The 14,448-nt window shown below is 49.1% G+C and overlaps 1 protein-coding gene and 1 long non-coding RNA gene across 2 annotated transcripts in view; one reads left to right on the top strand and one right to left on the bottom strand.

Moving 5' to 3' along the window:
• Positions 1 to 14,448, top strand: part of LOC116835240 (scavenger receptor cysteine-rich domain-containing protein DMBT1-like) — a 633,172-nt gene that overhangs the window by 62,944 nt on the left and 555,780 nt on the right. The window lies entirely within an intron of this gene.
• Positions 6,750 to 13,665, bottom strand: LOC142047587 (uncharacterized). The gene is made up of 3 exons (XR_012656881.1): positions 13,091 to 13,665; positions 7,971 to 8,393; positions 6,750 to 7,172 (listed from the first exon to the last, which is right to left on the bottom strand). It is a non-coding gene; the product is annotated as an uncharacterized LOC142047587 (long non-coding RNA).

Raw genomic sequence — 14,448 nt, 5'->3', positions numbered from 1 at the left:
TGCAGCCTGGGACATTTTGTTTGGTTGGTTGGGTTTTTTTTTTTTGCTTGGGGCAGCAAAAAAGCCAGAGTCGGCCCTGGTTCCTCCCCAACGCTGCCACAGTCCTGAACCACAGACCTCCTTTCTCTCCTGCAGTGCTAGGCCACTTCTGAACAGCAGGGCGCTGTACAGTGGCTTTGTGATATGCGCAAGTGGGCTCCAGCATAAAATGACAGAGGCAGTGCATCCGTTTGGTCTTTGTGCCTGTGGGTTGCTGACCTTCCTTGTGTCACAGGTTTCCATGGGGTCAGTCACAGGTTTCCATGGAGTCAGCCACAGGCAGGGCCCCTTCTGGCCTGGCTGCTGCTTGTAATGGCAGCAGTTCTAATCCAAAAGATGCTAATTGTTCCCAACCATGCCTCTTCGCCACCAATGGAACTGCAGCCTCCCACTATAGGCATGGGGGGTGGGGGGGCACGGTGAGCCTAGGAGTCAGGTTGGAGCTCACCCTGGAACAACCCTAACAGATAAACGTGGCCTAAATCAGAATATTAGTGTTGGAAGGGACCTCAGGAGGTCATCTAGTCCAACCCTCTGCTCAAAGCAGGACCAACCCCAACTAAATCATCCCAGCCAGGGCTTTGTCCAGCCTGGCCTTAAAAACCTCTAAGGATGGAGATTCCACCACCTCCCAAGGTAACTCATTCCAGTGCTTCACCACCCTCCCAGTGAAATAGTGTTGCCTAATATCCAGCCTAGACTTCCCCCATTGCAACTTGAGACTATTACTCCTTGGTCTGTCATCTACCACTGAGAACAGTCTAGATCCATCCTCTTTGGAACCCCCTTTCAGGTAGTTGAAAGCAGCTATCAAATCCCTCCTCATTCTTCTCTTCTGCAAGCTAAATAATCCCAGGTCCTTCAGCCTCTCCCCAAAAATCATGTGTTCCAGCCCTGTAATCCATTGGACTGGATTCTGATCTCAAATCCCCCAGGGTCAAGTCGGAGTCACCCATTCACTGCAGGTCTACAGCAGTGCTGGGTTGTATAGGGCCCTCTGCATTAGCCAATAGACCACATGGAAATGAGTCAGCTGCCCAGGGTTTGAGCCTGTTTGCAAGCCATGGTGAGGCATAACCAAGTGAGAGCTTCCCCCATCCCAGCGCCAGGGGGTCCATTTGAATAAATATTCCACACAGGGCAAAGAAATGCCCCAAACCTGCAATGAGCATTGCCACTCCCAGGACTTTAAATGTCATGATTTGGGCCCCTGAAATCATGGGATTGGCTTAAAAATCATTCAGTTAAAAAACCCAGAATTCTTTTTATTTGGTGTCTTCTCAGCCTTTAGGGGTCACATTTGGAAGCTTTTCTTTGCGACCAGGAGGGCTACAAACCTTTTAAAAACAAACAAACCAACCAACCCTTCTGGCTTATCTCATGATGCCAGGGGCTTGGGCTTACAAAAAATAGTGCCAGACTCACAATAAGCTCCTGGGAGTTGGCAGCACTGACATGAGGGTGCCCTGATGCAGTGATGGTGCCTGAATCTGCAGCCAGCCTGACTTTCCAGAGGGGTGTGAACCAGCCCCATTCAGCTCAATGGCTGTTGACTCTGAAGTGTAAGGATGGCAATGCAAGTTGTTAATGCTGTTCATTGTGGTCACACAGCTATTAACGTTAGAGGCAGCATGCAGCTACTCAGTGCTCAAGACAGAGGTTGCTCTTGGGGTGGGGCGCTGAGAAGGGCTGCTGTTGGGAAAGGGGATCATAGACTATCAGGGTTGGAAGGGGCCTCAGGAGGTCATCTAGTCCAACCCCCTGCTCAAAGCAGGACCGACTCTAACTAAATCATCCCAGCCAGGGCTTTGTCAAGCCTGACCTTAAAAACCTCTAAGGAAGGAGATTCCACCACCTCCCTAGGTAACCCAATCCAGTGCTTCGCCACCCTCCTAGTGAAATAGTGTTTCCCAATATCCAACCTAAACCTCCCCCATTGCAACTTGAGACCATTACTCCTTGTTCTGTCATCAGGTACCACTGAGAACAATCTAGATCCATCCTCTTTGGAACTCCGTTCAGGCAATTGAAAGCAGCTATTAAATCCCCGCTCATTCTTTTCTTCTGCAGACAGAATAATCCCAGTTCCCTCAGCCTCTCCTCATAAGTCATGTGTTCCAGCCCCCTAATCATTTTTGTTGCCCTCCACTGGACTCCTAGAATCATGCTGCCCCAGAGGTTTGTATCTGCTGTTTTGTGCCTCAAGTCAGAGCCTATTTCTAAAGCTGGCTGCCCTTGGCCCCAGCACGTTCATGGGGGGCCTGTGAGCTGGGAATTGCTGCCATGATGTGGAGTAGGTCTCTGGCCTGGGCCAAACAGGAACTCAAATTAGATGATCACAGTGGCCCCTTCTGCCCTTGAGCTGTACGAATTTCACTTCTTTCTCCCCCTTGTCCCTCCGCCCAAACAATGCCATGGGGGACCCTCAGATGGTGACTCTCCTTAGCTCCATTGAGGGCAGGCAGCCCAATTCCTCACAGCCTTTGGGGTGTGCTCAGCGATCCTTCCCCATCCATGAAATGCCAGCAAACCAGCATCCTGTGCTGACAGCAGGGGGCACTCTGGGATCAAATAACCAACAGCTACTGCAGCTCGGTGTGGCTCAGGGCACTAGAAACTGCCTTTCACTCTGGCTCTCAGCGCAGAGCCCGGGCTGGCTGGTGGTGAGCTGCTGGGGTAACTCACTTGGAGGGGCTTAGCACTGAGTGAAAAGCTCCTAGCTCTGGACCATTCCCAGGTACAGCCCCAGATCCTGTGCTGTTCCCCAGAGCTGCCCGTCCAATCGGGGTGATGCTCATTTTGCTCCTTCTCTCTAAGACAGAAGTTTTGCCACCAACTCAGACCCTCGTCAGGGTTTCACACCAGCCCTGCTGTGTCCCTCTCCTGGTTACCCATGTGCCATAGAAATAGCACGGGCTGCACCCTGCTCTGGTATGCTGCAGGCATGCTGGATATTGCCGTTGCCTCTCACACCTGAGCAGCCTTGTGTGCCTGTGGGACTGTGTTTTGAATTTGGCCCTCTCCAGCGCAGGAGAAAGGCACAGACATCTGTGGCAGGATTCATTTCCTGAAGCCACAGGATGACAATTGGATGGCATTTTTCAGGCCTTTTTAGTTGCAGAGAAAGGCTTGGAAATGTGACCCGCCTGAGTGTGCAGAGAGTCTGTAACAATAGCTCCCAGAGGTGTTGCTCTATGACACTAGCAGTTCCGGTAGGGCCCTAGCAACACCACCCCAGCAGAGGGCCCTTTGCTTCTGCCTTCTTGTCCTGGCTCTGCTGGGGTGGCTCACAAAGGCCACGTCTAGACTACGCACCGGATCGGCGCGTTAAAATCGATTGCTCGGGGATCGAAATATCACGTCTGGTCTGGACGCAATATCTCGATGCGTGCTTAGATCGATTCCGGAACTCCAGCTAGACGACCGGACTTCCGGATTCGACACAGCGAGCTGCGCGGATCGATCCCGCGCGGTGAAGACGGGTGAGTAAATCGATTTTAGATATTCGATTTCAGCTACGCTATTCTCGTAGCTGAAATTGCGTATCTAAAATCGATTTAATCTCGTAGTGTAGACCTGGCCAAAGCCTCCCACCCCTCCAGGCCGCAGAGCTCTCTGCTTAGGCAAGCAGAGGCTGAGCCATCCAGACAGGAGGTGTGGCAATTCCCTGACGAACCCAGAAGACAGTGGGAGTCCCCGGCAATTGCCAAGCAATGAGTGGCAGGGCCATGTCCAAGTGGCAGGGCTGTGGGGTGTGCCTAGGGCTCTGTCGCCCCTGCTGGTGTGCTGTGAGCTGGTGCGAATTTGTAGGTTTCACCCCTCCCACCAATTCAACCAAGAAGCCTGGAGGTTTGGAACCAGGCTGGGGGCTCTTGTGCAACAACAACCACTGGGGAAGCCGGTCCCAGGATATTAGAGGCTTCACTCCCCCCTCTCCCCCACCGCACATGCCCTTATGGTGCCTCCTGCTGTGTGTTTCCCCCCAGCCAGAGCACCTGGCCTGCAGCTCCAAGTCTACCCCACCCTCCCCCGCAGCAGCATAGCCAAGGACCCAGTCTGCTGAGCCACATCCCCAGTAGGCAGCTGTGCGTGTCAGGATCTTATTCCCATGGAGGTGCTTTTTCCCATCTGGATTGTTTCACTGCTCAGAAAGAGCAGCTCCAGGACTATCTCACGGTGCCAGACTATAGTTCCTGGAGGCTGGAACCTGCCCTGCTCTCTTCACTGCACAGCATAAGTCATCACAAACACAATCTGACTAATACCCACCACCCCTTTTCTATGCCTAACCCCACACCAATCTGTCACTCACTCAGTGCTAGAAATGTACTGAGGGACCGAGCCATTTAACCCAGGACCCGCGGTTTGAGTCGTCTTCATTTAAAAAAAATAAACCCTGACTCTGTTTGTCAAAGAAAAGCACAAAAGTTAAGGGAAACAGACAGCAAAACATTTTAACGAGCACAGTCATCATCAATGGAATGCAGATTCCTTTTCACTTTTATTTCAACTTCTTTTATTGACATGGGAAAAGCCCAGCCTAGGATCATAAGATTTTTATCTTTTGCAACATACAGACAAAACAGCCACTACTAAATATACACCCCCTAGCAAATCTTGCTTTGTTTCCATTCATTTTTTGATCAAGATTGAGCCTTATGACCTAACAAGCCCCTGCCCTAGTTTTGAGGAGTCTGTCAAACCACTACACGACCACAAATTAAAACTCTTTTATCAGAATAATTTTCCCACCAAAAAAAATGGCAGTTAGTCAAAAATATTTGTGTAGGAAAATGTTCTTTTCAGACTATTATTTGGAATAAAAGCAGACAAAATTTTGGACAGCTAAGGAGTGAGCATAACTGGCAGCAACTGGAAATTAAAAAAATAGATTAAAATGCAAACGGGGTAGAGGGGGGAGGATTTTCATTAAAAGTTGTAGGTGAAAAATAACCAAACTCAAATAGTTTGCAAATCTCAGAGTTTGTTCATGAGAAGTTCCCAAGCACACAAAAAGGAGACAACTTCTTAGGGGAAAAGCAGCATGAATTCAGCAGCATGTTGAAAGGATTCAAAAGGAGGAGGACTTTTCCCTCTCATTTGAAATGCATCATAGGGCAGTTCAATCATTTTGTGCGGATTTTATTGCTTGGGTTTCTGAAATAAGGATAGTGGTTCGTTAGATGCTGGAGATTAGGTGGGACGGGACAGGGGCGGCTTTAGGAAGTGCGGGGCCCAATTCGAATATTTTCGGCAGGGCCCCAGCAGGGATGACTAAAAAAAACAAACCAAGTAAAAAAAGCCTTTCATTTCTTAGCAACCAGTTCCCTATAGAAAGTTCTTATTTAAGGGATGTGCCACAGTATGTATTTTTTGTACCAATAGGGTTACCATATGTCCGTATTTTCCTCTCGGATGGCGATTTAAGAACCAAAAAGCCTGACATGTCCAGGAAAATACAGATGTATGTTAACCCCACCTAAAGTTCTTTTTTAATGAGCTCGTTCACTAGTGTGGTCCCCCCACTCCCTGGGGGTTGCGTAGGATGTGACCATATGTCCCGTTTGTATAGGGACAGTCCCGATTTTTTGGATTTTTTCTTATATAGATCCTTATTATCCTCCCACCCCCTGTTCCCAATTTTTCACACTTGCTGTCTGGTCACCCTAGGATGTGCACATGTGTGGGTCCCAGCTGCTCCCTGCCCCCTTCATTGAAGCAGGTGTGCAGGGTTACTGCCCTGGGAACTGCAGGGCACCAGTGGACATGGGACTGGCTGGAGGCAGGGCAGGGGCTGACTGGAGGTAGGTTCTGGCTGCAGGCAGGGCAAGGGGTGTGAGGCGGGCTAGAGATGTGGGTGTGGGGTGGGCTGGCTGGCTTCAGGCAGGGCCACAGAGGGGTGCGGCATGGGTTGGCAGGGCTGGAGACAAAGGAGTGTGGGACTGGCTGGCTTCAGGCAGGGAGGTGCGGCAGGGACTAGTGCGGGCAGGGCAGGGGGTGCGGGGCTGGTGCAGGCAGGACCAAGGGGTGCAGGGCTGGCTGGAGATGGGCTGGCTGTGGGCAAAGAGTGCAGCAGGGGCTGGCTGGAGACAGGGCAGGGAGTGTGGGACTGGCTGGAGACGGGCTGGCTGCCAGGCAGGGGATGCAGGGCTGGCTGCAGACAGGAACTGGTGCAGGCAGAGCAGGGTGTGTGGGGCTGGTGCGGGCAGGGGGTGTGGGTACAGGGGCTACAGCCCACCCTGCATGGTGAGTGCCCTCTCCTCCTCCCTCCCCCACCAGGGTAGCAGCGGCAGCCCAGGGCTCTAGGGGCTATTTAAAGGGCCCGAGGCTTCCCTGCTTCTACCACCCTGGCCCTTTAAATATCCGAGGGAGCCCTGGGGAAGCAGTGGGGCTCCGGTGGCTATTTAAAGGGCTGGGGCAGTAGAAGCAACGAGAGCCCTGGACTTTTTAAATAGCCCCCAGAGCCCCGCAGCCCTACCCCAGGGCTCCAGCAGTGGGGCTCTGGTGGCAATTTAAAGGGCCTGGGGCTCCAGTCCCTGCTGGGAGCCCCAGACCCTTTAAATTGCCCCCTGGAGAAGCCATTTCACTCCGGTTCGGTACACCAGCTCTTGCCAGTACGCCGTACTGGGGCTTGGGCGCGGGGCCCTTTTAGGGGTGGGGCCTGATTCAGGGGAATTGGTTGAATTGGCCTAAAGCCGGCCCTGGGAGGGGAATCAATTTCTTCAATCAGTATCTTAAAGATAGCTTTGCTGTGGTTGGACATGGTGCCAGAAATTTTAAACCGCCCTAGTTTAACAACAAGAGCTGTTGAATTTCTGCCAAGTTTCTCGCTTACGTATGTTTCCGTTCGAGATTTGCAGCTGCACATTTCTTCATACTTTAACTGCAGGTCGTTTTCCCTGAAGTTCTTTTTGCCTTCAAAGATTTCGAGTCCATACTCAAGTTCGTACAGGTTGTTGTCCCAGGGATTGGAGAACATGGCGATAAACGAGAACCTGTCTGACTCATAGGTGAAGACTCCTGCAACTCCCCAAGTGCTGAAGTTCCTTTTCACAAATACACAGGTCTCCCTGCTTTGGGGGCCGATGGATGGTGGCACAGGACTGAAGGTGTGACCGCTGTAACAGAAAACGCTGTGGGGAGATGGGAAATTGACTTCTTATGTTGCATCCTCAGGAGTGGGATTACTATAATCACTAGGTGTTAGCAAAGCAGACATGACATTTGATCCCCAGAGTTAACAGGCTGATTGTACTCCATGCATCGAGCAGGAAGTTCCGTCCCCTTGGGTTAACCCACTTTGGGCCTGTGGTTGTGCAATTCCCCATCTGTCTTTCCCTGAACAACAAGTCAGTTTCTAGTGTCTGCATTTAGCCAGGAATGTCTCACCAGGTCTGGCTGATATTTGTAGATTCAAAGAGCTTTTCCCTTGAACAGCCATTCCCTGTGGACTTTCACTTGAAGACCTTTGCTCTGACACTGTTTGGCACTTGCTATGGTAACACCTGCCCATATCTTTGTTTACGCATACAAAAGTGTAAGTAGAATATGTCAAAGTGGCACAAGGCGCCCTTAACCCTGCCCCTGGTGGATATGCACAAAGCCTTTGCCTCCTCTTTACCCTTCCTCTTTTATTCAATCATATGTTTTCAGGCCTCTGCTGGATGAAGGCCTTCCCTATTTAAGCACCACTTTATTCAGTCTTGTGCCCTTCCCACCCAAGCAGCTCCCAGTCCCACCTACTTTAGAGAGACAAGATGGGTGAGGTGATAGAGACAAGCTTGTGAACTACACAAAATAAAGAGGTTTTGTAAAAAGAAATTAGATGGGAGCTGACATTAGGGGAAGCTACCGAGAGAAATATACACTGCTCTAGATGTCGAGAGAGAGCATCTGGAAATAAGCATTCTGGATAAAACAATCCCACGTACCCTGGGGTTGCAAGGGTCGTGGTCGTTTTGTTGGTTATCTCAACTCCCACACATCTTGAATGATCCACACCTTTAAGAATCTCTTCGATGGCTTCGCTCTTGTTCATCTCTGTAGCTCACCAGTGCGCACAGGGATTTTTTAGTGAGTCTCAGCTGAGCTCCTCCTCACACAGGGTTCTTGCTGCTTCTGCTGAGCACTCAGAACATTTGAGGAAGCTGAACTTTGACAATGAGCAATAAAAACTCCCACGCACTATCAGGAAGTAAGCCAAAGGGGAAAGGGCATCTCCATGGGAGATCTGGCTGTTGCCTGGAGGACTCCACCTCCTATTCTCCAGAACCCTGTGGTGTTTGTCTGGAACATTAAGGCAAAACTTATGCAAAACCTCTTCCTTTCTAAAAGACCAAGGAAACAGATGTTGTCTAGAGCTGTGTTATATCCTTGGGGGCAGCCGGTTTAGGAAGAAATCACTTGAGGCCAGACAGCAGACAGCTAACAAAACTACCATTTATTTATACACACAGAGCTCACCTAACCGGCCGAGCAGGCTAGGCTATCCCCTAATAATCTAACTCAGTTGCCATGGGAACAAAAACCATGACAACCAAATACACAACATATTCCTCACCCCCTAATAAGAACACACTAGACTAGAGAAGGAGGATAGACTGCCTCCATTCCCGGCTAAACCCTGGGGATTATTTTGTCCCATAACCATGGGTTCGCCCTAGCTAAAGATCCAGCCAACGAGGAGGCCTTCTGTCTCTCGGTGGATTATGGCGAACTCCTGGTATTGTTGCACCAGAAAGTACCATGGGCTCAGGGTCCGCAGCACGAACAGGTGAGGAGGTGGTATCAGCTCATGCTGGGCAAAGGGGTATCTCAGCTGCTGGCAGTAATGGAGGAGAACAGTCAGAAACAGGTGATTGGTGATTCGGTGTCTCACCAGAAGAGGTGAAGTCAAACCACTCAACTGCAGTTGTGTCCTGAGGACTGGCATGACCTGGCAACAGCTGATCTACGTGTCGCCGCCAGGTAAGATTCTCTGCAGTCCTGACTGTGTAGGAAACAGGTCCTGTCTGAGTGATGATCATGGCAGGGACCCATTTAGCTCTGGAAGTATAATTCTGAGCAAAAACTGGCTATCCCGGGCTAAAGGTTCGGTCTTTTGCTCTGGGTGCCCCTCTGATGACTTGATATTGCTGCTGATGTTGCACAATTTGTCGGGGTTCAGATGGTTTCAGCAGATCAAAGCAAGTGCGCAGCTGTCGTCCCATCATTAGATAGGCCAGGGATGTCTGGGTCATAGCATGAGGTGTGTTTCTGTGGGATAGTAAGAAGGTATCCAGACGCTTTTGAATGGAGTGTTGTCCCTTTGCTGATTTCAAAGCGTGTTTCATTGTCTGCACAAATCTTTCAGCTAATCCATTGGTGGATGGATGATATGGGTGCTGACGTGATGTGGTGTATCCCATTTGCCTTCATAAATTTTGAAACTCCTGAGAGACGAACTGCGGTCCGTTGTTGCTCACAAGTTGTTCTGGCAGACCGAAATGACTAAAGAGTCCCCGTAGTTTTTGGATAGTACTCTCTGCAGTAGTGGACTGCATTATAGAGACTTCTGGCCATTTAGAATGGGCATCTACTGCCACCAAGAACATGCTTCCTTCAAGGGGGCCAGCGAAGTCAATGTGAATACATTGCCATGGGTTTTCAGGCCAGTCCCATGGGTGTAGGGGTGCCCACGGGGTGCATTCCTCACACCTGACATGACATACAAGCTTTTGCCTTCTCTTCAATAGCACTGTCCAATCCAGGCCACCAAAAATAGCTTCGTGCAATTTCCTTCATGCGCACTATTCCACAGTGACCGGAATGTAGCTGTTCTAACATCTGTGATCTCAGTGGTGGTGAAATAATGACACGTCTTCCCCCACAACAAACAACCAGATTGAGACCGATAACTCCGTCCTCCTGGACATGTAGGTAACAAGGTCGGGTGAGACGGAGAGGTTTTGTCGAGATTTTCCATGCATCACCAGGTCCATAACTTGGGACAATACTGGGTCAACGCGAGTTGCCTTCTTTATCTGAGTAGCAGTGATGGGTGTATTCTCTACCTGTTCAAAGTAGAAGATTCCTTTGGGCACTATCTTGATGTTTGACCGGCAAAGGCAACCTTGAGAGGCCATCTGCATTGCCGTGCAGAGTGGATTTCCGATATTTGATTTCATATGTGTGTGCTGAAAGTAACAATGCCAACGTTGCATACGACTAGCAGCTAATGGGGAATGCCTGTGTAGGGTCCAAAAATTGATGTCAGAGGTCGATGGTCTGTGAGAAGAGTAAACTTTCGCCCAAACAGGTACTGATGAAACTTCCGAATTCCAAAAACAATTCCTAATGCCTCACGTTCAATTTGGGCGTAGTTAGTTTCTGCTTTGCTTAGAGTGCGCGTGAAGCAAAAGCAATAGGTCTCTCTCTTCTCCCGAAGGCATAATGTGTGACACGACTGCTCCCACTCCATAAGGGAGGCATCGCAGGCCAATTGTAGGGGTAAGGATGGATCAAGTGCGTTAGAACTTCAGAATTTAGCAATGCATCCTTAGCTTTGTTAAATGCAACATCACAGGCTTCAGTCCACTTCCAGGCCTTGTTCTGCCCAAGGAGCTCATGAAGTGGTTTAGCAGTGTGGCTAACTGTGAGATGAACTTTCCATAATAGTTCAGTAGTCCTAGAAACGAGCAGCAGCTGGCTTACATTTCGAGGTGGGGGAGCCTCCACAATAGCTTTAACTTTTGCAGGGGCCTTATGAAGACCTGCAGAATCAATGATGTGTCCCAAATATTCAACAGAGGGCTTGAAGAATTCACACTTGTCTTTGCGAACTCGTAGGCCATACTCTTCCAGTCTTTGTAGGGTAGCCTCTAAATTCTTTAAGTGATCCTCTTCATTCCTTCCAGTGACCAGGATATCATCCAGAACTCCTGACAAGCCACTGAACATCCTGACAAGCCACACAAGATCTGGTCCATAGCCCTCTAAGGAACAGAGGTTTGGAGGAGCAGACGTTATTCGAAGGGTACCGACTTCGTCGATGCAGGCCCCTGTAAGAGGTATCACCCTATAGTCCTACAAAACTTCTGAACAGCACAGGATTGCTTCCGAAGGGACTAGGCGACAGTTCGATAAAGCCCTTATGAGTCACAATAGTCAACAGCTCTTGGGACTGCTTTTCAATCGACGTGCATCTGTAAATATGCTTGACTCAGATCAATCTTACTGAACTTTGTCCCCCAGCCAGGCCTGCGAAGAGGTCATCGATGCGGGGAAGCGGGTATTGCTCTGCACACAACACTGGGTTGACAGTGACTTTAAAATCACCGCAAATCCGGAGAGAGAGCCATCTTTCTTCACTATTGGAACGATAGGAGTGGCCCATGAGCTATGGGTAACTGGTATTAGGACTCCATTGGTGACCAGGCGCTCCAGGTCTGCTTCAACTTTTGGCCTGATGGCATATGGCACAGTTCGGGCTTTCAGATATTTTGGTGGACTGTCAGGTTTAATGTTCAATGTCACAGTGATTCCCTTCATACTTCCCAAATCATCTCCAAAAACAGCAGCATGTTCCTTAGTATAGGGGTTAGACTGGTTTCTTCTTTAGTCATCCGGTGCACTTCTGCCCAGTTCAGCTGAATCTTCCCAAGCCAAGACCTACCCATTAAAGGCTGGGTAGTTACCTCTCACCACAAACAGTGGCAATTTAGCAGCCTGTCCATTGAGCTCCACCTTAACATCAATAGTGCCCAACATGGGCACAGCTTCTCCCGTATACGTCTTCAGAACAGTTTTTTGCCTTAAGCGAAGATGCTGTAGCTTTTCTTTATACACAGTCTCGGAGACCAGCGAGACGGCTGCACCGGTGTCCAGTTCCATGCGTATAGGTTTGCCATCCAACAACGGGGTTACCCAGTATTCATGTGAGCCCACTGCCAAAGACAAAACATGCAGTGGCACTTCCTCTTGCGATGAGGTGTCACCTTGATCATCCTGGGTCTGCTCTAGGGTATGCAGGGTTCCTCTTTTTGTTGGCCAGACCACAGGCCTCTTTTTCTTTTGTTTACAGGCACACTCAATGTGTCCCTTTTTGCCACAGTGTCGACACACCAGGTCCTTACACCAGCATTCTGATGCCTGGTGACCTGGCTTACCACAGCGGTAACATTCTTGACTCTGTGCAGTTTTGTGGGTAGGTTCTTGTGACACTTTTTGCACCCTAGGGGATGCACCGATGTATTGCGCCTCCCTTGTAGCCAGTTCCATGGAGACAGCAATATCAACAGCCTTCTGTAATGTAAGCTGAGCCTCTGTCAGTAGGCGCTTCCGTATAGCTTCACTGTACAGGCCACACACACTAACCTGTCACGCAGGGCATCATTTAACATCTCTTAAATTCACAGTGTTCGGCTAGCTTTTTTAAAATTGCTACAAATTGTACAACTGTTTCATCTTTTTGGTCTCTTTTTGTGGAACTGATATCTTTCAGCAATTACCAGTGGTTTTGGGGAAAAATGGGACCCAGGATTTCCACAATGTCACTGTAAGATTTAGTCTCAGGCTTAACAGGGTGTAGTAAGCTGCGTAGCAGGAGTAGGTTTTAGCCCCTACAACTCTTAAAATATTGGCACCTTCTTTCGCTTCTAATGTCATTTGCAATAACAAAAAGCTCAAAACGCTCAGTATACACATGCCACTGCTCTATATTCTCATCAAAAGTTCCAGTGGCCTGGTCAGAGTAGCCATGATTTTTAGTTTCACTTTCACAGTCAGTGCAAACAAGCAGTTTTTTTGTTTGTTTGTTTGTTCTTTACCTTGACTTCTACTTCCTCTGTTACGGGAGCAGCACCGGAATCCCATCCATCGTCGCCACTTGTTATATCCTTGGGGGCAGCCAGTTTAGGAAGAAATCACTTGAGGCCAGACAGCAGACAGCTAACAGAAGTACCATTTATTTACACACACACAGAGCTCACCTAACCGGCCAAGCAGGCTAGGCTATCCCCTAATAATCTACCTCAGTTACCATGGGAACAAAAACCATGACAACCAAATACACAACAAGTTGGCCAAAGGGGGAAACCAGCTGCAACTCCAAAATGGAAGGACATTTGGAATATTTGATTAAACGTCTTTTGGAAACATTTTGAAATGTCCTTATTGTTTTCCCTGCCTGCCCCAGGATAAAGGAGAACGAAGGATGCCCTGGTTTGGGGTTTTTTCACTTTTTCATTTTTCTCTCTTTTCAGTTTTCCTCTGCTGATCAAAGCTGGAGTCCTGGTGTAAAGATTCCAGTGCTGGAGAACGCCCCCATGTCCCTTGGGCCTGCGACCCAATGCTTAACCGCCCTCCCTGTTGCGCATTTGTGCCTGTTTCCAGTCGGAATTTGTCTTGCTGCAACACCCGTGTGGAAATGGTGGGAGCTGAGGTCTGGAGCGTGGTTGTGGGGTGACAGGTCTGACCCCTGCCTCATAGCTCCTCTGGGCTGCAGGTGAGTTCTCACAACAACTACCCAGAATGCTGTGTGGCTGGAAGTAATGCACGGGGTTCTGGGATATGTACCACTCTGCACCACACCTGGACACACAACTTGCACTCCGGTGTCTCTTGCACTGCTGAATTGGCCTCAAGGGTTCCCCTACACAGCTCCACATGCAACGTGGACACAGAGAATGTGATGGGGGGGTACTAGGTTGGGGTGCTCAACCAACCAACCAGTCACCTCTTTTAGCTACCATATGAAGATAATAGTGAGGAATTCTCAGACATAAATAATTCCTTAGTCAACTAGATGTAAAACAGTAAAGACACTAAAATGTCTCTACCTTTCAACACACTGTGAAGTAAGGGGATTCTTTTCCCCAAGAATTAGGCAGGCACAGACAATACTGAAGATGTTTATTCACGGCATTGGGAAGACTGATAAACAGCTTCAAAAGTATGATGTTACAGTGACCAGTTATATACATTTCTTATCAATCCATTTGCATTTACCTTGTACTTACAGAAACAAACATTGTTTCAGAGAGAGAAAGGACACCTAATATGATAATTACAGGAGTAGGACGTACACATAGAAATTATTCTGGTTACATCAATTATCTGTGACTATCCTTAAGGTGAAGGGGTGGGGGTGGGGATGTTCACAGGTATCTGGGGAGCTGTGAAGGGTTTGTATTGTTCTTCCTTACTGAGGCCATGGCTACACTGGCGCTTTACAGCGCTGCAACTTTTGCGCTCAGGGGTGTGAAAAAAACATCTCCCTGAGCACTGCAAGATACAGTGCTGTAAAGCCTCGGTGTAAACAGCGCTGCAAGCTAAACCCGTAGAGGATGTGGAGTACGTGTAGCGCTGGGAGAGCTCTCTTCCAGCTCTGGCACTGTGACCACACTTGAAACTTCAAAGCGCTGCCTTGGC

The sequence above is a fragment of the Chelonoidis abingdonii genome, chromosome 11, assembly GCF_003597395.2.
Source record: "Chelonoidis abingdonii isolate Lonesome George chromosome 11, CheloAbing_2.0, whole genome shotgun sequence".
NCBI classification, from domain to species: Eukaryota; Metazoa; Chordata; order Testudines; family Testudinidae; genus Chelonoidis; species Chelonoidis abingdonii.
Note: the sequence above shows the minus strand (reverse complement) of the source record. Positions and strands in the feature narration are given on the sequence as shown.